We start from the raw sequence: 25,559 nt of genomic DNA, 5'->3' as shown, positions 1-25,559 counted from the left end.
TCACCATCCACTTGTCTCACCATCCACTGGCCACACCATCTACTTGCCTCACCATCCACTGGTCTCACCATCTACTGGTCTCACCATCCACTGGTCTCACCATCCACTGGTCTCACCATCCACTAGCCTCACCATCCACTGGTCTCACCATTTACTGGCCTCAACATCCACTGGTCTCACCATCCACTGGCCTCACCATCCACTGGCCTCACCATCCACTGGTCTCACCATCCACTGGCCTCACCATCCACTGGTCTCACTATCCACTGGCCTCACCATCCACTGGCCTCACCATCCACTGGTCTCACCATCCATTGTTCTCGCCATCCACTGGTCTCACCATCCACTGGCCTCACCATCCACTGGTCTGGCCTCACCATCCACTGGTCTCACCATCCACTGGTCTCACCATCCACTGGCCTCACCATCCACTGGTCTCACCATCCACTGGCCTCACCATCCACTGGCCTCACCATCCATTGGTCTCACCATCCACTGGCCTCACCATCCACTGGCCTCACCATCCACTGGCCTCACCATCCACTGGTTTCACCATCCACTGGCCTCACCATCCACTGGCCTCACCATCCATCTGTCTCACCATCCACTGGTCTCACCATCCACTGGCCTCACCATCCACTGGTCTCACCATCCACTGGCCTCACCATCCACTGGTCTCACCATCCACTGGCCTCACCATCCACTGGCCTCACCATCCACCTGTCTCACCATCCATTGGTCTCACCATCCACTAGCCTCACCATCCACTGGCCTCACCATCCACTGGTCTCACCATCCATTGTTCTCGCCATCCCCACTGGTGTCACCATCCACTGGCCTCACCATCCACTGGTCTCACCATCCATTGTTCTCGCCATCCCCACTGGTCTCCCCATCCACTGGCCTCACCATCCACTGGTCTGGCCTCACCATCCACTGGTCTCACCATCCACTGGTCTCACCATCCACTGGCCTCACCATCCACTGGTCTCACCATCCACTGGTCTCACCATCCACTGGCCTCACCATCCACTGGTCTCACCATCCACTGGCCTCACCATCCACTGGTCTCACCATCCACTGGTCTCACCATCCACTGGCCTCACCATCCACTGGTCTCACCTTTCACCGGCCTCACCATCCACTGGTCTCACCATCCACTGGCCTCACTATCCACTGGTTTCAATATCCACTGGCCTCACCATCCACTGGTCTCACCTTCCACTGGCCTCACCATCCACTGGTCTCACCATCCACTGGCCTCACCATCCACTGGTCTCACCATCCACTGGCCTCACCATCCACTGGCCTCACCATCCACTGGTCTCACCATCCACTGGCTTCACCATCCACTGGTCTCACCATCCACTGGCCACACCATCCATTGGTCTCACCATCCACTGGTCTCACCATCCGCTGGTCTCGCCATCCACTGGCCTCACCATCCACTGGTCTCACCATCCACTGGTCTCGCCATCCACTGGCCTCACCATCCACTGGTCTCACCATCCACTGGTCTTGCCATCCACTGGCCTCACCATCCACTGGTCTCACCATCCACTGGCCTCACCATCCAATGGTCTCACCATCCACTGGTCTCACCATTCACTGTTCTCGCCATCCACTGGTCTCGCCATCCACTGGTCTCGCCATCCACTGGCCTCACCATCCACTGGTCTCTCCATCCACTGGTCTCACCATCCACTGGTCTCACCATCCACTGGCCTCACCATCCACTGGTCTCGCCATCCACTGGCCTCACCATCCACTGGTCTCACCATCCACTGGTCTCGCCATCCACTGGCCTCACCATCCACTGGTCTCACCATCCACTGGTCTCGCCATGCATTGGCCTCACCACTGGTCTCACCATCCGCTGGTCTCGCCATCCACTGGCCTCACCATCCACTGGTCTCACCATCCACTGGTCTCGCCATCCACTGGCCTCACCATCCACTGGTCTCACCATCCACTGGTCTCGCCATGCACTGGCCTCACCATCCACTGGTCTCACCATCCACTGGCCTCACCATCCACTGGTCTCACCATCCACTATACTCACCATCCACTGGTCTCACCATCCACTGGTCTCACGATCCACTGGCCTCACGATCCACTGCTCTCACCATCCACTGGTCTCACGATCCACTGGCCTCACCATCCACTTGTCTCACCATCCACTGGTCTCACCATCCACTGGCCTCACCACCCACTGGTCTCACCATCCACTGGCCTCACCATCCACTGGCCTCACCATCCACTGGCCTCACCATCCACTGGTCTCACCATCCACTGGTCTCACCATCCACTGGCCTTACCATCAACTGGCCTCACCATCCACTGGCCTCACCATCCACTTGTCTCACCATCCACTGCTCTCACCATCCACTGGTCTCACCATCCACTGGCCTCACCATCCACTGGTCTCACCATCCACTGGCCTCACCATCCACTGGCCTCACCATCCACTGGTCTCACCATCCACTGGTCTCACCATCCACTGGCCTCACCGTCCACTGGCCTCACCGTTCACTTGTCTCACCATCCACTGGTCTCACCATCCACTGGTCTCACCATCCACTGGTCTCACCATCCACTGGCCTCACCATCCACTGGTCTCACCATCCATTGTTCTCGCCATCCACTGGTCTCACCATCCACTGGCCTCACCATCCACTGGTCTGGCCTCACCATCCACTGGTCTCACCATCCACTGGTCTCACCATCCACTGGCCTCACCATCCACTGGTCTCACCATCCACTGGCCTCACCATCCACTGGCCTCACCATCCATTGGTCTCACCATCCACTGGCCTCACCATCCACTGGCCTCACCATCCACTGGCCTCACCATCCACTGGTCTCACCATCCACTGGCCTCACCATCCACTGGCCTCACCATCCACCTGTCTCACCATCCATTGGTCTCACCATCCACTGGTCTCACCATCCACTGGCCTCACCATCCACTGGTCTCACCATCCACTGGCCTCACCATCCACTGGTCTCACCATCCACTGGCCTCACCATCCACTGGCCTCACCATCCACCTGTCTCACCATCCATTGGTCTCACCATCCACTAGCCTCACCATCCACTGGCCTCACCATCCACTGGTCTCACCATCCATTGTTCTCGCCATCCCCACTGGTCTCACCATCCACTGGCCTCACCATCCACTGGTCTGGCCTCACCATCCACTGGTCTCACCATCCATTGTTCTCGCCATCCCCACTGGTCTCCCCATCCACTGGCCTCACCATCCACTGGTCTGGCCTCACCATCCACTGGTCTCACCATCCACTGGTCTCACCATCCACTGGCCTCACCATCCACTGGTCTCACCATCCACTGGCCTCACCATCCACTGGTCTCACCTTTCACCGGCCTCACCATCCACTGGTCTCACCATCCACTGGCCTCACCATCCACTGGTCTCAATATCCACTGGCCTCACCATCCACTGGTCTCACCTTCCACTGGCCTCACCATCCACTGATCTCACCATCCACTGGCCTCACCATCCACTGGTCTCACCATCCACTGGCCTCACCATCCACTGGTCTCACCATCCACTGGCTTCACCATCCACTGGTCTCACCATCCACTGGCCACACCATCCATTGGTCTCACCATCCACTGGTCTCACCATCCACTTGTCTCACCATCCACTGGCCACACCATCTACTTGCCTCACCATCCACTGGTCTCACCATCTACTGGTCTCACCATCCACTGGTCTCACCATCCACTGGTCTCACCATCCACTAGCCTCACCATCCACTGGTCTCACCATTTACTGGCCTCACCATCCACTGGTCTGGCCTCACCATCCACTGGTCTCACCATCCATTGTTCTCGCCATCCCCACTGGTCTCCCCATCCACTGGCCTCACCATCCACTGGTCTGGCCTCACCATCCACTGGTCTCACCATCCACTGGCCTCACCATCCACTGGTCTCACCATCCACTGGCCTCACCATCCACTGGTCTCACCTTTCACCGGCCTCACCATCCACTGGCCTCACCATCCACTGGCCTCACCATCCACTGGTCTCACCATCCACTGGCCTCACCATCCACTGGTCTCACTATCCACTGGCCTCACCATCCACTGGCCTCACCATCCACTGGTCTCACCATCCATTGGTCTCACCATCCACTGGCCTCACCATCCACTAGCCTCACCATCCACTGGCCTCACCGTCCACTGGTCTCACCATCCACTGGTCTCACCATCCACTAGCCTCACCATCCACTGGCCTCACCGTCCACTGGTCTCACCATCCACTGGTCTCACCATCCACTAGCCTCACCGTCCACTGGCCTCACCGTCCACTGGTCTCACCATCCACTGGTCTCACCATCCACTAGCCTCACCATCCACTGGCCTCACCATCCACTGGCCTCACCATCCACTGGTCTCACCATCCACTGGCCTCACCATCCACTGGTCTCACCTTTCACCGGCCTCACCATCCACTGGTCTCACCATCCACTGGCCTCACCATCCACTGGTCTCAATATCCACTGGCCTCACCATCCACTGGTCTCACCTTCCACTGGCCTCACCATCCACTGGTCTCACCATCCACTGGCCTCACCATCCACTGGTCTCACCATCCACTGGCCTCACCATCCACTGGTCTCACCATCCACTAGCCTCACCATCCACTGGCCTCACCGTCCACTGGTCTCACCATCCACTGGTCTCACCATCCACTAGCCTCACCATCCACTGGCCTCACCGTCCACTGGTCTCACCATCCACTGGTCTCACCATCCACTAGCCTCACCGTCCATTGGCCTCACCGTCCACTGGCCTCACCATCCACTGGTCTCACCATCCACTGGCCTCACCATCCACTGGTCTCACTATCCACTGGCCTCACCATCCACTGGCCTCACCATCCACTGGTCTCACCATCCATTGGTCTCACCATCCACTGGCCTCACCATCCACTAGCCTCACCATCCACTGGCCTCACCGTCCACTGGTCTCACCATCCACTGGTCTCACCATCCACTAGCCTCACCATCCACTAGCCTCACCATCCACTGGCCTCACTGTCCACTGGTCTCACCATCCACTGGTCTCACCATCCACTAGCCTCACCATCCACTGGCCTCACCATCCACTGGTCTCACCATCCACTGGTTTCACCATCCACTGGCGTCACCATCCACTGGCCTCACCATCCACTGGCCTCACCATGCACTAGCCTCACTGTCCACTGGCCTCACCATCCACTAGCCTCACTATCCACTGGGCTCACCATCCACTAGCCTCACTATCCACTGGCCTCACCATCCACTGGTCTCACCATCCACTGGCCTCACCATCCACTTGCCTCACTATCCACTGGCCTAACCATCCACTAGCCTCACTATGCACTGGCCTCACCATCCACTAGCCTCACTATCCACTGGCCTCACCATCCACTAGCCTCACTATCCACTGGCCTCACCATCCACTGGTCTCACCATCCACTGGCCTCACCATCCACTAGCCTCACCATCCACTGGCCTCACCATCCACTAGCCTCACCATCCACTGGCCTCACCATCCACTGGTCTCACCATCCACTGGCCTCACCATCCACTGGCCTCACCATCCACTGGTCTCACCATCCACTAGCCTCACCATCCACTGGCCTCACCATCCACTAGCCTCACTATCCACTGGCCTCACCATCCACTAGCCTCACTATCCACTGGCCTCACCATCCACTAGCCTCACTATCCACTGGTCTCACCATCCACTGGCCTCACCATCCACTAGCCTCACTATCCACTGGCCTCACCATCCACTAGCCTCACTATCCACTGGCGTCACCATCCACTAGCCTCACCATCCAGTGGCCTCACCATCCACTAGCCTCACTATCCACTGGCCTCACTATCCACTAGCCTCACCATCCACTAGCCTCACCATCCACTGGCCTCACCATCCACTGGCCTCACTATCCACTGGCCTCACCATCCACTAGCCTCACTATCCACTAGCCTCACCATCCACTAGCCTCACCATCCACTAGCCTCACCATCCACTGGCCTCACAATCCACTAGCCTCACCATCCACTAGCCTCACTATCCACTAGCCTCACCATCCACTAGCCTCACTATCAACTAGCCTCACCATCCACTAGCCTCACTATCCACTGGCCTCACCATCCACTAGCCTCACTATCCACTGGCCTCACCATCCACTAGCCTCACTATCCACTGGCCTCACCCTGCACTAGCCTCACTATCCACTGGCCTCACCATCCACTAGCCTTACTATCCACTGGCCTCACCATCCACTAGCCTCACTATCCACTGGCCTCACCATCCACTAGCCTCACTATCCACTGGCCTCACCATGCACTAGCCTCACTATCCACTGGCCTCACCATCCACTAGCCTCAGTATCCACTGGCCTCACCATCCACTAGCCTCACCATCCACTAGCCTCACCATCCACTAGCCTCACCATCCATTGGCCTCACCATCCACTAGCCTCACTATCCACTAGCCTCACCATCCACTAGCCTCACCATCCACTAGCCTCACCTTCCATTGGCCTCACCATCCACTAGCCTCACCATCCACTAGCCTCACCATCCACTAGCCTCACCATCCATTGGCCTCACCATCCACTAGCCTCACCATCCACTAGCCTCACCATCCACTAGCCTCACCATCCATTGGCCTCACCATCCACTAGCCTCACCATCCACTAGCCTCACCATCCATTGGCCTCACCATCCACTAGCCTCACCATGCACTGGCCTCACCATCCACTAGCCTCACCATCCACTAGCCTCACCATGCACTGGCCTCACCATCCACTAGCCTCACTATCCACTAGCCTCACCATCCACTAGCCTCACCATCCACTAGCCTCACCATCCACTAGCCTCACCATCCACTAGCCTCACCATGCACTGGCCTCACCATCCACTAGCCTCACCATCCACTAGCCTCACCATCCACTAGCCTCACCATCCACTAGCCTCACCATCCACTAGCCTCACCATCCACTAGCCTCACCATCCACTAGCCTCACCATCCACTGGCCTCACCATCCACTAGCCTCACCATCCACTAGCCTCACCATCCACTGGCCTCACCATCCACTAGCCTCACCATCCACTAGCCTCACCATCCACTGGCCTCACCATCCACTAGCCTCACCATCCACTAGCCTCACCATCCACTGGCCTCACCATCCACTAGCCTCACCATCCACTAGCCTCACCATCCATTGGCCTCACCATCCACTAGCCTCACCATCCACTAGCCTCACCATCCATTGGCCTCACCATCCACTAGCCTCACCATGCACTGGCCTCACCATCCACTAGCCTCACCATCTACTAGCCTCACCATCCACTAGCCTCACCATCCACTAGCCTCACCATCCACTAGCCTCACCATCCACTAGCCTCACCATCCACTAGCCTCACCATCCACTTGCCTCACCATCCACTGGCCTCACCATCCACTAGCCTCACCATCCACTAGCCTCACCATCCACTGGCCTCACCATCCACTAGCCTCACCATCCACTAGCCTCACCATCCACTGGCCTCACCATCCACTAGCCTCACCATCCACTAGCCTCACCATCCATTGGCCTCACCATCCACTAGCCTCACCATCCACTAGCCTCACCATCCATTGGCCTCACCATCCACTAGCCTCACCATGCACTGGCCTCACCATCCACTAGCCTCACCATCCACTAGCCTCACCATCCACTAGCCTTACCATCCACTAGCCTCACCATGCACTAGCCTCACCATCCACTAGCCTCACCATCCACTAGCCTCACCATCCACTAGCCTCACCATGCACTAGCCTCACCATCCACTAGCCTCACCATCCACTAGCCTCACCATCCACTGGCCTCACCATGCACCACCTACAAAACAATAACGTCACCAGGTGTGTCCAATACTAACACAACAAACAAGTCGTCAGTGAAATTACAAACAAAAATCTCCTTTGTAAAGTGCGGTATAGATTATTATTGTCCTAACTCAGACTGATAACTAAGTGTTTGCTTGAACACAGTTCAACTCTTGAGTCATCCAATAAATACACATGATCGTAATCTTAAATGACCTTTGATTTAGACACAGGCGGCATTCCCTTTAAAAACACTAATATAGATCCACTCCGCACAGACGACGGTAAAGTAATTGTATGTAAACTATTAATCTTTTTTTCTTTGACATTGCACATTATCTAAATTCTTTCAAGAGTGTTTAGAAGTATGTTTGGTACACATACACACAGCTTAGGACAACATGGGTCGCTCCTGTCTCCTTCATGTGTTAAGACCCTTACAGCGTAGCTTTGAACGCAATAGAAAGACGAAATTCTGAGGTTATATGCAGACATCGTGAAACTATCAAATGTAATAACGGTGCACGATAATAACACACAAACGTCATCCATAAAGAGCAACTGGAAAAAAAAATAGGCACATGAATTCTTGAAATTTATAACAAATCGAACATGAAGAGTTACAATGTGTGTACAACTGCCTTAAGGAGTATTATTATTAATGTGGCTTTGCCTGCTTTGATGGAAGGGTTTTTACAACCTAGAATTTGCTTAATGTGAGCTTAGAGGCTTGTTGCATCCTCCATCAATGTTACGGTGCTATTATGATTTATGTGTCTGTTAGAAGAGAGTGAGTGACGTGAGTACTGTCGCATGCTCCTCAAGACAGTACTCACGTCACTCACTTCTCTCACTCTTCTAACAGAGACATAAATCATAATAGCACCGTAACATTGACAAACGGTACTAGACTTTTATGAGAGTAACATTGATGGAGGATGCAACAAGCCTCTAAGCTCACATTAAGCAAATTTTCCAGCGGAACACACAAAGCAATATGATATTCAGCGAAAATAAATTTCAGTCACTTCGTAAAGGAATGTGCTCAAGGCGCACAATATATTCCTGTCACATCGTCAAGGCAAATTCTAGGTTGTAAAAACCCTTCCTTCAAAGCAGGCAAAGCCACATTAATAATAATAATAATTAATTCCGCTGTACTCTCGCTGTACACTAACAACCTCTGTAAGGCAGACGAAACTGAAGACCAAAGACTGTAGAGATGCAGAGGGAGGCGGGGAAGGAAGGAAGGAAGGAAGGAAGGAAGGAAGGAAGGAAGGAAGGAAGGAAGGAAGGAAGGAAGGGACTGTTAAAGGTAAACATTTCTGGATGTAGGTTATGGAGAGATGTTTATAAATTATGCAAGAAAACATTTATGTTAGTTTCGAACTCTAGAACATCACAAGTGTTGTGTGTGTGTGTGTGTGTGTGTGTGTGTGTGTGTGTGTGTACTCACCTATTTGTACTCACCTATTTGTGGTTGCAGGGGTCGAGTCTTAGCTCCTGGCCCCGCCTCTTCACCGGTTGCTACTGGGCCCTCTCTCTCCCCGCTCCATGAGCTTTATCAAACCTCGTCTTAAAACTGTGTATGGTTCCTGCCTCCACTACGTCATTTTCTAGGCTATTCCACTGCCTTACAACTCTATGACTGAAGAAATACTTCCTACTATCTCTCTGACTCATTTGTGTCTTCAACTTCCAATTGTGGCCTCTTGTTTCTGTGTCCCCTCCCTGGAACATCCTATCTTTGTCCACCTTGTCTATTCCACGCAGTATTTTATATGTCGTTATCATGTCTCCCCTGACCCTCCTGTCCTCCAGTGTCGTCAGGCCGATTTCCCTTAATCTTTCTTCATAGGACATTCCCCTTAGCTCTGGAACTAACCTTGTCGCAAACCTTTGTGTGTGTGTGTGTGTGTGCGTATGTGTGTGTGCGTGTGTGTGTGCGTGTGTGTGTGCGTGTGTGTGTGCGTGTGTGTGTGTGTGTGGATACAAACGAACGTGGCAAACATTCTGTGAACAGCGAGCAACGTTGTGGATGCCGAGGCACTGTAAACAAACGTTGTTTTACATATTAGGGTATAATGTTTTTCCAGGCTGTGTGTAGTGAACTTACAATACTGAGTAGCGAGGGTATCTTAAACAAACACACGCTGCTCTAGCGGACAAACACAAACATTCGCTCTTGTGGCTGTAAGGCAGTAACAACAAAATAAATGTGGTTTATACAGGGCGCATTGACCTAGAGGACACAACAACTGGAACCACACGACAACCACTGAAAGGAAACCAGGAAGGCTGGCAAACGTTTGATTAAATGCCCTGGGGTAAACTTTTCATATCATGGGGGTAAACGTTTCATATCATGTGGGTAAACGTTTAATGTGATGGTGGCAAACGTTTAATGTTATAGGGGTATACGTTTAAAGAGTGGAGTCGAATAGCAAGAGTTTTCCTAAGATGTGTGTGTAGCTAAGAAATACGAAAGAAAAACCTAGTTTATTTTACTGGAAGAGTAAGACAGGTGTGTCACAGTTATTTTTATTATTGAAGCGTTTCACTTCCTCAGTAGGCTTCCTCAGCAGGCTTCCTCAGTTGGCTTCTTCAGTAGGCTTCCTCAGTAGGCTTCCTCTGCAGACTTCCTCAGTTGGCTTCCTCAGTAGGCTTCCTCAGTAAGCTTCCTCAGTAGGCTTCGAAAAAAAAGATACTCAAGTGTTGCGCATGCGCCCTACTCATCTACTTGTGGGTATTGTATACCAGTATAATACTGGTTTATTTTATTTTTTTATGGCCTAGGCCTCTGGCAGGGCCTAAATTGCCTACTCGTTTTCAGAACCATAACTGTGTATAATTGTCCTTGGGAAGAGGATCCCAGAAGGGGGTCGAAATGTACAGATCATTCAATCTCCAGAGTGTTTGTCTCCATGTGGGTTATTACTGAACGTTCACAAGTGTTCATAACACTTTAGTTATTCATAAGAACATAAGGCTGGAGCAGCACTACAGCAGGCTTACTGGCCCATACTAGGCAAGTCTTTCTCAAATCCCATCATCATTAATATTTTGTTGACTTGATTAAATAATCGAAGCTAAAATGTTTATCCTTTTTTCGAGGAATTTCTGTAATGAAAATGTTATAAATGAGCTTCCTATTTAACCACCATATGATAAAAACCTTAACATAATGTTAAATTTAGCCACACTCGTGCGTAGTTCAAGGCCAAATACGTGTAAATAAATTTTCCTTGACTATCAGAATATCGTTTATATTTTTTATGTATTTTTTGAGTGTGTTATTCTGTTTTGTGTGACTCGTTTATATATGGTAGGTGAGGTGAGGTGAGTCAACACCTGGGGCATCAGGTGTGGGCGACCCAGGTGGGCTAATTACTTCGTGTGAGTTCAGGTGATTTTCCAGGTGTAAATATTGCCCTCAGCTACTCATTAAGGAGATTACCTACCTGGTGTTGATGTATAGTGACGGGACCTGCAATTATAGTTGTTGTGTGTGTTGTTACCTGTTTGTAGTTATGGTAGTTGGGCTGTGCTCCTGTCGTCCTCCTATAATTGATCCGAGTTTTAATGTACACTGGTGGTGGCGCATCTTTTCATTCAGTTTATTCCAGTTACCTTCTCCATTAGACTGGGAGTGACAGTTACGTTATCTTAACACTTGGAAACCCATGTAAATATGATCGAAGAACTGAAGGAAAGGTTACCCGTTTCTCTTACTAATGATAATTAAGAGTTTATATTTTTTAGTGAATATAATAACAGTAATTAGTAAACATTGCTTATTACTGACTGCACTGGTAATATTCACCTCAGTGAGCTTGTTGTTGTTGTTGTTGTTGTTGTTGTTGTTGTTGTCTCCGCCCATACCGTCTTTGTTATTTCAACACATCGCCTCCATTATTCTCCTCATCTGTTTCATCTGTAAAGTAAAAGGACACAAGTGCAACTAATGTGACATTTTATTGTGGCAACGTTTCGTTCTCCAGGAGATTTATCAAGCCAGTAACGACTTGGTATTTGTGAACGACAGGAATAAACTCCGAGGTGTCCCTGTTTGCAGATGACGTGAAGTTGATGAGAAGAATTCACTCGATCGAAGACCAGGCAGAACTACAAAGGGATCTGGACAGGCTGCAGACCTGGTCCAGCAATTGGCTCCTGGAGTTCAATCCCACCAAGTGCAAAGTTATGAAGATTGGGGAAGGGCAAAGAAGACCGCAGACGGAGTACAGTCTAGGGGGCCAGAGACTACAAACCTCACTCAAGGAAAAAGATCTTGGGGTGAGTATAACACCAGGCACATCTCCTGAAGCGCACATCAACCAAATAACGGCTGCAGCATATGGGTAGCAAACCTCAGAACAGCATTCCGACATCTTAATAAGGAATCGTTCAGGACCCTATACACCGTGTACGTTAGGCCCATATTGGAGTATGCGGCACCAGTTTGGAACCCACACCTAGCCAAGCACGTAAAGAAACTAGAGAAAGTGCAAAGGTTTGCAACAAGACTAGTCCCAGAGCTAAGAGGTATGTCCTACGAGGAGAGGTTAAGGGAAATCAACCTGACGACACTGGAGGACAGGAGAGATAGGGGGGACATGATAACGACATACAAAATACTGAGAGGAATTGACAAGGTGGACAAAGACAGGATGTTCCAGAGATGGGACACAGCAACAAGGGGTCACAGTTAGAAGTTGAAGACTCAGATGAACCACAGGGATGTTAGGAAGTATTTCTTCAGTTACAGAGTTGTCAGGAAGTGGAATAGCCTGGGTAGTGATGTAGTGAAGGCAGGATCCATACATAGCTTTAAGAAGAGGTATGATAAAGCTCACGGAGCGGGAAGAGTGACCGGGTAGCGGCCAGGTGAAGAGGCGGGGCCAGGAGCTGTGAATCGAACCTCGTAACCACAACTAGGTGAGTACACACACACACACACACACACGTATGTGCATCTTTTTTTAATAATATAATTTTTGTCCAAATTTTCCTATAATTCATAAGGTGTAAATTATAGTATCAGTCAATAATTTTGTCATCATTTTTAAACAGTTAGTGAGTGAACGTTCAGGTTGTTCACTGTCACAGTAAGTAAACTTCTTGTTCTGTCAGTGTTCAAATTTATGTAGTCGTAACACTGAATGTTTTTATGTCGTGTTTTCAGGTGAGGTTTTGTGGGCGTCTAGAGAGTGCTATAACCTTACTGCTCAATAAGGTAGGTTTTATTTTCAAGATAGTAATAACCCTCGCTCTTATTACCAGTCAATATGGTTGGTGTTTAGGCAGAACACGCTACATAACACTCTCTTTGTTCCTTGTTCCTTTGCGTCTATATACTGTTTGTCTTGCTTTTGTTGAGTTTGTCTAATGTTCGAGAACATCGTCACTTGCTGCGGAGGTGCGTGAAGGGCTCTTGATCCAGGGTATTATATCTGCTCTCCACTTCCTTGGATCAAAGCTAATTGCCTCCTATTCACCAAGCATTGCAAGACCCTTGCGGATTTAGCGCTTCCCCATACATATAATAATTATAATAAAATGCTAGTTAATTTTTTAAGGATTTCACACTATATATATATATATATATATATATATATATATATATATATATATATATATATATATATATATAAAATGTCGTGCCGAATAGGTAAAACTAGTCAGCAAGAACTCATTTAAAGTTAAGTCCTTTCTAAAATGTTCTCTTATACGTTTAAAGGTATATTTTTTTCATTTATGTTAATGTAAAAATAATTTTGTACCAAAAGAACCTTAGAAAACTTACCTAACCTTATTATAACAAATGCAATTTAATGCAGTTAAATATATTTTAAATAAATTTACAGTAATTTAATAATAAACAAACACAATGGAATATATTTTTCCGTTAGGTTCAGAATAATTTTTGCGAAATTATTGCATACACAAATTTTTGCTTGCCTTACTCGGCAAGAAGAAAGTTGCCATTTAAGCCAAAATCGCAAGTTTTACCTGTTTGGCACGACATATATATATATATATATATATATATATATATATATTATACATATATATATATATATATATTATATGCAATAAGATCACAGTAAACAGGTGATTTCAAAATATGCAAAACAACCACTCTGAAAGAATAGAGAAATTCCAAGCGCTTTCGTAACTACTCACATTATCAAGGAACTATGAAAGTGAAGCATCCAAGGAAGCTATATAAGGGGTCCGGCCAGCACCTCACTATCAGATCCCACAACGGTTAAACACGTGACGCGCGGCGAGCCAACTTGGATAGGTCCTTTGCACAACTCACCCCCAAGTTATTTATTTGTCCAGTGTATTATTAAATTCTTCCCAAATTCTATTAATTATAAATGGATCTAATTTATATAAACCAAAGGAAATATTCATATTATTGTCAAAACTGCTTTTTATGAAACAGTTTTGACAATAATATGAATATTTCCTTTGGTTTATATAAATTAGATCCATTTATAATTAATAGAATTTGGGAAGAATTTAATAATACACTGGACAAATAAATAGCTTGGGGGTGAGTTGTGCAAAGGACCTATCCAAGTTGGCTCGCCGCGCGTCACGTGTTTAACCGTTGTGGGATCTGATAGTGAGGTGCTGGCCGGACCCCTTATATAGCTTCCTTGGATGCTTCACTTTCATAGTTCCTTGATAATGTGAGTAGTCACGAAAGCGCTTGGAATTTCTCTATTCTTTCAGAGTGGTTGTTTTGCATATATATATTATATATATATATATATATATATATATATATATATATATATTATATATATATATATATATATATATATATATATATATATATACGCACAATTCACAAACAGGCAAAATTATTTATACAAACATTATCTCAGACCACAGCAGGATTCGAACCTGCGCACTCTGCATCAAAGTGCACAGTACTTTTGCCACACAGCCAGACCCCAAATAAGTATGGGCGCCTTGCCGAAACTAGTTTCTCGCGCATAACAAACTTCAGAGTTAACAGAGAATGGTGTGAAAAAACACAACATCCAGTGGCTGGCAGTTCTGTGAGCGAAAACACGTTGTTAATGAGAAAAGTCATAGTAGAACGACCGGAGTGGTTTAAGCTGACAGGAAGGCGACAGTAGCTCAAAAAAAACACACCTTAAGACAATGGTATGTAGAAGTGCATCTCTTCATGCAAAACACGTCGAGCCTTAAAGTGGACTGGTACAGCAACGGCAACAGCTCACACCGAGTTCCACTCCTGTCAACTAAAGCAGGAAATTGCAATCGTGTCATTACAATTTCGTGAGTCAGGAAACTGAGGCTACAGTGTGCACAGGCTCACTAAAACTGGACGATTGTAGAATGGAAAAAGGTTGCCTGGTCTGACGAATCGCGATTTCTACTTCGATATGCAGATGGTAGAGTTAGAATGGCATGCAGATTGTTGGGCCTGAATGACATGCAGATTGTAGGGCCAGAATGACATGCAGATTGTAGGGCCAGAATTATATGCAGATGGTAGGGCCAGAATTTGTCGCAAATCTTTGGGATGTGGTGGAACGGGAGATTAGCAGCATGCATGTGTAGCCGAGAAATCTACAGCAACTGTGTGATGCTGTCATATCAACATGAACCAGGATCTCTAAAAAATGTTTCAAGAAACTTGTTGAATTCATGCCACGAAGTATTCAGGCTGTTCTGGGGCCAAAGAGGGGAGAGGACGCCTAGCCAGTACTAGGAGGTTGTACCTAATACAATGGTCACTAAGTGCAGGTAAGTACAGTACATACACTTTTATTCGGCATGCTCAAGAGCTGGAGCTCAGCCATTACGACTCGAATAAAGGAGATTACAGGGGCGATGCAGCACAGCCGTGAACTAGAGCTCAACCACCAGCAAGCTTAACTGTAAATATAAATGGGCGATTAGAGAGGACACACGTGGTGGAGTGTAGAACAAGGACTGAGTGCAACCCAGTGGTGGTGCACGTGTGACCCCGTGGGGGAGCCAGGGATTAATGAACAGACCTAGTGAGGGATTAAGAGAGAGGGGAAGAGAGAGAGAGAGAGAGAGAATATGGAGATGGGAAATTCTGTTTTTGACAAAATTGGATACATCATCAGTGCGTTGCTACCATATTCTATATGACAATTTTACACAAAGTGAACAAAAGCAGAGAGGCTAGGAGGGGGAGAAGGGAGGGGAACATGAGGAGAGGGAGGGGGTGACAGGGAAGCATTGAATGAGAAAGGGGGAGGGGGAGGGGGAAGGACAGACGAATATGCTAGTAAAATAAAACTGTCAAATACAGATCAACTTTAGTAAGAGTTCGAATACACTTGTAAAAGTTTGTGGTCAACTGAACAACAAAGTTTTGTGTGATGGTGATGACACGTACAGTGACTGATACATATATAACCCGTACATAGGAGAGAGGAACTTATGATGATGTTTCTGTCTGATTTGGACCATTTACAAAGTTACAGTGTGACTTTGTAAATGGTCCAAGTCGGACCTAAACGTCGTGGTAAGTTTCTCTCTCCTGTGTGCGGGTTGTTTATATATTGTTCCAGTCAGGGTATTGCGTCTTTTTGTTCTATATAGTGACTGATAACTTCTCTGATGTGTCACTATATAGTGACTGATAACTTCTCTGATGTGTCACTATATAGTGACTGATAACTTCTCTGATGTGTCACTATATAGTGACTGATAACTTCTCTGATGTGTCACTATATAATGACTGATAACTTCTCTGATGTGTCACTATATAATGACTGATAACTTCTCTGATGTGTCACTATATAGTGACTGATAACTTCTCTGATGTGTCACTATATAATGACTGATAACTTCTCTGATGTGTCACTATATAATGACTGATAACTTCTCTGATGTGTCACTATATAGTGACTGATAACTTCTCTGATGTGTCACTATATAATGACTGATAACTTCTCTGATGTGTCACTATATAATGACTGATAACTTCTCTGATGTGTCACTATATAATGACTGATAACTACTCTGATGTGTCACTATATAATGACTGATAACTTCTCTGATGTGTCACTATATAGTGACTGATAACTTCTCTGATGTGTCACTATATAGTGACTGATAACTTCTCTGATGTGTCACTATATAGTGACTGATAACTTCTCTGATGTGTCACTATATAGTGACTGATAACTTCTCTGATGTGTCACTATATAATGACTGATAACTTCTCTGATGTGTCACAATATAGTGACTGATAACTTCTCTGATGTGTCACTATATAGTGACTGATAACTTCTCTGATGTGTCACTATATAGTGACTGATAACTTCTCTGATGTGTCACTATATAGTGACTGATAACTTCTCTGATATGTCACTATATAATGACTGATAACTTCTCTGATGTGTCACAATATAGTGACTGATAACTTCTCTGATGTGTCACTGTATAGTGACTGATAACTTCTCTGGTGTGTCCTCACTGTGGGTCAGTGTGAAATTAGTCTGCGACGGATGACGTTCAAACTTGTTTTCATACATCTTAGGATATGGAAGCAAGGATACAGTTTTGTTAATATCTAGCTCAGTTTGCAGGGTTTGAAGCCTGGCTCCTTGACCATCCCTTTGTATATCAGACCGACTCTTCGTTTAGCTCTTTGACAACTGTTTTTGAACATATAAAAGTCAAGTTGTACTAATATCGCATCGTATTGCATCCCAGTTTGCTACTGGGACGCAATACGTCCTCACTTGCGTGTTCCATATCAGTCTCCTTGTCGATGCTCGGGAGTACAGTACTTTATACGCTGTGATCACATCTCTTGTATTACATTACTGCTATATCAACAGGCCTGCTTGATACAGATTTCGCCTTCTTGTTCATGTCTAAGTAATGAAATTCTACTTGACGCTGGTACTGTCTTGTGTAAACCATTCTGATGGCAGTTTTTATATCTGGCAGCCTTACATATGTCGCAGCCAGTATTGTGTGTGTGTTAGTTACCAGTTGTCAAAGGTACTTGTCGATAGACACTTGACCTGTTGTTTATAGTTTATGGTGTGTGTTACCAATTGTCAAAGGCACTTGTCAATAGACACTTGGCTTGTTGTTTATAGTTTATGGTGTGTTACCAGTTGTCAAAGGTACTTGTCGATAGACACTTGGCCTGTTGTTTGTAGCTTATGGGGTGTGTGTTACCATTTGTCAAAGGTACTTATCGATAGACACTTGGCCTGTTGTTTGTAGCTTATGGGGTGTGTGTGTTACCAGTTGTCAAAGGTACTTGTCGATAGATACTTGGTCTGTTGTTTGTAGCTTATGGTGTGTGTGTGTGTGCTAGCTCTAACGTGATATCTTTTTTCTGATCCATTTCTTCGATGAATTAGACACGTCTGCAACACTTGGGTATCTTTATTGTGGAGACGTTTCGCCATCCAGTGGCTTCCTCAGTCCAATACCGAGAAGAATGGTTGAAGATCAGAAGGAGCTTGAAGTAATCAGTCCCTCAGCCTGGAGTCAGTGTGTTGAGTTCATCAATCTTGAGAAAAGATCACATCGACTCCAGGCTGAGGGACTGATTACCTCAAGCTCCTTCTAATCTCCAACCATTCTTCTATGTACTGGACTGAGGAAGCCACTGGTTGACGAAACGTCTCCACAATAAAGATACCCAAGTGTTGTACAAGTGTCTAATTCATCAACCAGTCGGTTCTCTGAACCAGCTATCTACATCCTTTGCCTGACACAATAAATTGGTTCCCTCCCAGGTGTTGTTTTGTTGTTGTCGCTTCGTAGCTCGGAGGTAAAGATTTGTCTCACACTCAAAAGGACCCCGGTTCGATATCTAAATCCGTAGAGGCGTTCCTTTTTCTCCACATAGCAGCAAGTATGTGCCTAGGAGTTATCTAACTGTTGTGGATACCATCCTAGGAAGAGTACCTCACTGTTCAGCTCTGGTACTTTGCATTTAGTGCTGTTGAACATTAATAGCCACGGGTGTGGTAGTTTCTGCAGCCTCCCTAAGTCTTCGTGTAGTTAGTTCGTATCAGTAAAGTTGTCATCCTCAACAACTAGACAAATGGACCTCTTATATTAATGCTAATTGCCAAAGGCTATAAATCATAGTGTCAGTTAAACGAAAAAAATTACATTCTTTTATTACGTGTATAGTAACCGTATATATGTAGTAATTATTAGAATTTGTTCATCCCAGGCAGCTGCTATGTGTGTTATTTACAATGTTGTATCACAGGCTATAGTTATGAGAATATGACTGGTATATAATACCGACAGTTAGATAGGTAAGACACATATCTAACAGTTATTAATATTCTGTACTTCGAAACGTTTCGGCTACACAGTAGGCTTCTTCAATCGAATACAGACGAGGCAGTGGAAACGTAGAGACGATGTAATCAGTTCATTACCCCCGAAGAAACAGTGTTGAGGTGGTGAGTCCCTCAGCCTGGAGAAGAGCGCTACTCCATAGGCTGGGACAATGTTCGGGGGTTGATGGACTGATCACATCGTCTACATCTCCACTGTTTCTCCTCCCTCCTCTGTATTCAACTGAAGCCTACTGTGTAGGCGAAACGTTTCGAAATAAATAATATTAATAACTGTTGGACATGTCTTACCTATCTACTTGTCGGTATTATATACCACTGTTATATTCTCATAACTATAATCTATGATACAATATTGTAAATAACACACCGCAGCTGCCTGGGGTAAAAAAATCTAATAATTACTCGTACACAGTTAATATACGTGAAAAAATGTAATTTTCTAAAGAGTTTAAAAGACACTATGATTTATAGCCTTCAGCAATTAGTATTAAGATAAAGAATATTGGCATATTTGAAGACTTGTTAGATATACTTACAGGAGAGAAATGGACGATAATTGAGTAAAGTATTGACTAAAAAAAACATTAGAAAGTAAATAGAACCTTCGTATCCATAATTAATGAGGTGGGAGACTCTCTGTCATTAGAATAATTGGGAAATAGGTGCTTCGACATTCCCGCCAAAAGTTACGGGTGCACAGCGCGCGAAATTTAAACATGAAACGCATCTTGGGATCAAAATTAAAGGCGCGCGCGAAAGTTCTAAATTAAAATCGTATATGAGGTACACAGCTGTAGGCATAGCAAGTTCAAAATTGGAAACGTGAGGGCATGGCGCCGGCTCCGCATCAGAGATTGGGAAGATGCGGATACGTAATTTATGTTAATCAAGCACGACATTATCTGAATAACTTTGGGGTTCTTGAAATGTATAGAATTAGTAGCGCAACACCAGAACATTGTGTTCACACTCTTCACTCACGCTGTCAGCACGATCACTATCAGATACGTCTTTCTGATATGCATTACTCGGTCTGTCAGTGCAGTTTGTGTCCTGTAAATATCCGTCATTGTGGTAACTGTACCGAGAAAGCGTCGAATAGACGTTACGAGGTCAGGTTCTAGGCTCTCAAAATGGATGACGTTACGAAGCGACGGAGGAACTTGAACGAAATGCTGTGGGATAAAGTTTGTGTATGTGAGGGAGGAGGGAGGGGGAGGGGAAGGGGGGAGGCAACACGTGTGGCCAAGTGAGGCAGCTGCCACATGTCTCCACCACCCACCATCCCCCCTTTTTTTATATATTTTTAAGAATTTTTTTTTATATTCTCCGGATAATTTGAATGTTAGGCGCACGTGCTGGATATTGCTGCTATATTAACCATGGAATTTATTCTTTAATATGGCGTTTTACGCTCGGTCTGTTTTTATTTCGTATTTTTCATTTACCTCTTTTTTTTGAGAAGGGGGGAGGAGGAGAGAGAGAGAGGGGGGGGAGCGGGTTTAAAACTGTAAATGTTTTTCAAAGTTTGTCGTTTAGGCTGGAGGTGGAGTTGATCTGGCGGTCCTGAGCACCAGCCTTGCCATTCACGTTTTAAAATCATTCTCGCTGATCACATTTTGGGGGCAGACATTGCCAGTAGCAGTCTGGTATATAACACGTTTATATTAATTTTCTCTTTGCAGTTTTTTAGAAGCATAAAAGACAGTCTTTGCTAACATTAGCTTATTTGAGATAAACCTTTAATTTCTGTGATTTAACATTGCAAATATTGACCTGCTTGATGCTGCTTGTTCGTACTGTGTATAAGTCAGTATCTACCTAACACTACAAGTCTTGCCTAACACTAACACTACAAGTATTAAACGCCACAAGTGTTGTCTTGACCAACAGGTTTAAATTGGTAACCAAATGAAACAAGTTTGAATAAGACACGTGAGTATCTTTAATAAGACGTTTCGCCAACAAGTGTTTCTTTTTGCTTAATTCATACAGAGCTTATAAACTGGAGACAGTAGAAGATGGGGTAATCAGTCCCTCAGCCTTGACAGAAGGTGTTTCAAACTGAAGACAACTTATAATACCTCATCGTCTACTCTCTCTAGTTCATAACCTGTGTTGAATGGAAAACAACCAGTTGTGGGCGAGATACCCATGTGTTGCGTACTGTGTCTTAGTCGATTACTTGTCGCTACTCTACACTCTTATTTTAATGATAAATTTTTATTTAGGCCGCATTCATAATGAGAAATTTTGACAATGAATTTTGACTTTTATCCCTCAAGAAGGAAGGTGCATTATTGCAGTCAATGGTTGATTGGCCAGTGCTGGTGACAGAGAGAGAGAGAGAGAGAGAGAGAGAGAGAGAGAGAGAGAGAGAGAGAGAGAGAGAGAGAGAGAGAGAGTTTGTAGGGTAAGTGCTCAAAGGGAGCTTTGCTGGAGCTTTATCAAGTCATGATGTTACACTAGAAACATTGGACGTGTTTCTTTCCACCTGTTGTCTATGTTCCCCATCAGTAAAATGGGTACCTGGGTGTTAGTCGACTGGTGTGGGTCGCATCCTGGGACACTGACCTAAGGAGGCCTGGTCACAGACCGGGCCGCGGGGGCGTTGACCCCCGGAACTCTCTCCAGATAAATCTCTCCAGATAAGGAGGCCTGGTCACAGACCGGGCCGCGGGGGCGTTGACCCCCGGAACTCTCTCCAGATAAACTCCAGATACCGTGACTACTGGAACAATACACAAACAACCTGCATATAGGAGAAACAAGCTTACGACGACGTTTCGCTCCGACTTGGACCATAAACTAGTCACCCACTAATTAATTGGTCCAAGTCTGACCGAAACGTCGTCATACGTTTCTTTCTCCTATGTCTGTGTTGTTTCACGTCACATATTCACCACGCTTATGTAACCTATTATTACACCTTATTTAACCACACTATGACCAGATTCAAAACATCGGATGAATTATAGTCTGGCAGTGTGGTGGCAGAGTGGAACCAGGAAGCGTTCAAATCTGCACGAATGTCACCCGAAAGAATGGCTAGGCTTCAAATATTTGAGTACAGATCTTCCATATGACGCACCCTCCACCGTACCCCCCCCCTCCAGTGCCCACCCAAACCCACGTACGCCCACCCACCCACGCCCACCCACCCTCCAACCCACCCACGCCCACCCACCCTCCAACCCACGCCCACCCACCCACCCACATCGTCTACATGTGCCGGAACAGGTGGTGGGAGAGAGGATGGAGAGTAAAGTGGCCCTCATCAACACTATTGTTGGAGATTACGTTGATGACGCCTTGTGTGTGAGTGTTGATGTCACCCTGCATGTGTGTTGATGATGCCTTGTATATGTGTGTGTAGTAAACAAAACCAAGTTTGGCCGTAGCAGAGTAAGCAAGTTAGTACCGCCAGGCACTATCCTGGCACCTTTACATCCTAACTCTCACAGCAGACAGATAAAACACTAGCCACAGCTTTGTATCATTATTTGCTGACGATAGCAAATTAAATGTGAAATCCGCCTCAGTAGAAGATACAGAAAAATTACAATCAGATATGAGCAAAACATTCCACTGGGCAAATAAAAAACTTAACAGTATTCATTGGTGACAAATTACATTTCGTTTGATATGGGAAGAAAGAACTCAAAACTAGCGCAGAATCCAGACTTAGGCAGACTATCTTATAAAATGGGAGAAACAGGTAAGTAAGTTTATTTAGGCACATGTACGAAGTACAATTATCATACACAGTGTAAATTACGTAGGATAACCCCGGAAATTTAGACAAAGTGAATAATAATGTCAGCTGATCTTTCGTTTGGGAACACACTAGACAAATACAGCGAAGAACAGTTATTGTTCTATGCTCACGGCTTCTTTTTAGGCAGGAGAGATATCAGAGTTGGGAAATGTACAGAAATCGATTACTGCTCGCATAGTCAACAAAGCATTTAAATTACTGGGAACGACTCAAGACACTTAAATGTACTCTCTGGAGCGAAGAAAAGATATCTGGCAAATATATATAGAGAGAATATTGGAGGACTGGGTCCCAAATCGACACACTGCCATAACAACTTACCGGAGTGAGAGATATGGGAGGAAGTGTAAGATAAATCCAAGGGAAAAAAGCAGGGACGCGGTGGGTAGGGTAAGAGAATACTGTGGAGGCCCGAGGTGGTCCCGGACTATGTATTCAGTACGTTGCTGCCAGCAGGTATCAGAAATATTGCTGGAACAAGTGTGGAAAACTTCAAGAGGATTGTGCATCACTATCTCTGCCAACCCAACCTTCCCTCCCACCAACCCTATACACCACTGACCTACCTCTTCCCTGTCGTCACCGACGCCACCGCCGCCGTCGCCACCGCCGTCACCGCCACCGGCGTCTCCTCCTCCCTCCACTCACCCCAGCCCTCGCTTGTTAGTGAGATTGGTTTATATTCTGAAGTGCTGGTATTAGCTTGAGTGTGTGTGTGTGTGTGTGTGTGTGTGTGTGTGTGTGTGTGTGTGTGTGTGTGTGTGTGTGTGTGTGTGTGTGTGTGTGTGTGTGTGTGTGTGTTTTCTTTTATTGACAAGAGCGCTGCATGACCTATTGGTTACAGTGCTTTGAAAATGCTGAAACTTATTCCATTCCAACCCCCACCCACCCACATGGGAACATCCCAACCCATCCACTGGGGACATCCCCACCCACCCAATAGGCACTCCCACCAACGGTGCGCCTCCATCCACTTATATAAGCAGTAGCATCCTCACCAGTACCTGATAGGACTGCAACAGCAACACTAGGATTAACTACGAAAACAGCAGCAGTAACAACAGCAGCAATAACAATATCATCAGCAGCAGGAACAACACCAGCAGAAACAACAGCAGCAGCAGCAACGGTAGCAGAAGTACCGGCAACAGCACAACAAGATACAACAAGGAAATAATCGTAGCAGCAGCAACAACAACAGCAGCAGCTAGGAAAGTATCACAGCAGCAACAAGAACAGTATCGGTAGAAATAAGAGCAACAACAGCAACAAGGAAGGAATCGAAAGCGTTGTACTAGCCTCCCTAGTGGCATTTATAGGCGAATCAAAACAGGAGAAGGTCACCATATTGAACAATATCTTCAGTTTAAGAGGGAAATAAAAAACAAGACTAAGGGAAGCCAAAAAAAAGAGAATATGAAATCAAAGTTGTGATGGAATCAAAGACCAACCCACAAGAGATTCTTTCAGTTATATAGGAGTAAGATGATGGGGGGGGGGGAAGGTCCACTTAAATGTAACTCATTTCACTTACTGTCAGTAACAAAGAAAACTTTATTATTTTTAACACTTATTTCTTCTCTCTTTTTACAAAAGAGAGTAACGAGTAAGACACATGTGCAGCAGTTGGGTATCTATATTGTTGAAACGTTTCACCTTCGTGGTAGACTTCTTCAGTCAAATACAGAGAATGGATTAAAGGGAGAGGAAGTGTCGAGGTAAAAATGATGTAATCAGTCCATCAACCTTTTAGAAACAGTTTGAGGTTGTCAGTTGCTCAGCCTGGAGAAGAGTTCAGCTTCATGGTCTGGAACGATGTCCATCTGTTGCACATGTGTCTTAATCATCAATTTGTCGGTATTTTATACCATTTTCATCATAGACAAGAAGATACAAATGAAATCCTATAAATCAATAATAATACTAATAATGGTCTGGACGAAACTGAATTATTTAATATCAAAGTCAGTAGTGACACGGTTCTCAGGGCTCAGAATTTAGCAAACCCTTAGCTAGTCTCAACAACAGGTCACTACAAGCAGGTATTGTACCGGATAAATAGAAAAGGGCAAAATGTGATAGTCATTTACATTTCAGGAGATAGGTCCTTAGCTTCAAATTATAGACCAGTCAGCGTAACCTCAGTTGTGGGAAAGTTGATGGAATCAGAAATTGTGGATGCAGTTCGAAGCCAACTTGAAAGATGATGCGTTAATATTTGATAAGTGAAACTTAACATGGCCTTACAGAGGGGCGTTATTGTCTTACGAATTCGCCTTTTTCACCAAGGTATTTGAGGCAGTAAACCATGATAAAGAATGAGATATTGTGTATATGGACCCCAGTAAAGACTACGATAAAGTTCAACACAGGAGAATGACTGAACGATAAGTAATAGGGAGTGCGTACATGGGAAGATATTCGAATAGGGACCCACTACGAGTGGTATTCCGCAGGGGTCAGAATCTGGACTTTGTTTGCAATCATAAAAGACATTGATGAGGAAATAAA

General features: G+C 46.1%; 1 protein-coding gene across 10 annotated transcripts in view; it reads left to right on the top strand.

The window, feature by feature from the left end:
• nvy (CBFA2/RUNX1 partner transcriptional co-repressor nervy) overlaps window positions 1-25,559 on the top strand; it is a 348,472-nt gene that overhangs the window by 85,972 nt on the left and 236,941 nt on the right. Inside the window, exon 1 of one of the 10 annotated variants that reach the window (XM_070089929.1) lies at window positions 12,818-12,836. The exons of the other annotated variants lie outside the window; for them this stretch is intronic. The gene's annotated coding sequence lies outside the window, so the exon portion shown is untranslated. Of the gene's footprint in view, window positions 1-12,817; window positions 12,837-25,559 lie in introns of those variants that run through there. 10 annotated transcript variants of the gene reach the window in all.

This window comes from Cherax quadricarinatus, chromosome 30, assembly GCF_038502225.1.
Source record: "Cherax quadricarinatus isolate ZL_2023a chromosome 30, ASM3850222v1, whole genome shotgun sequence".
NCBI lineage: Eukaryota > Metazoa > Arthropoda > Malacostraca > Decapoda > Parastacidae > Cherax > Cherax quadricarinatus.
This window is presented reverse-complemented; position numbering and strand designations above follow the sequence as displayed.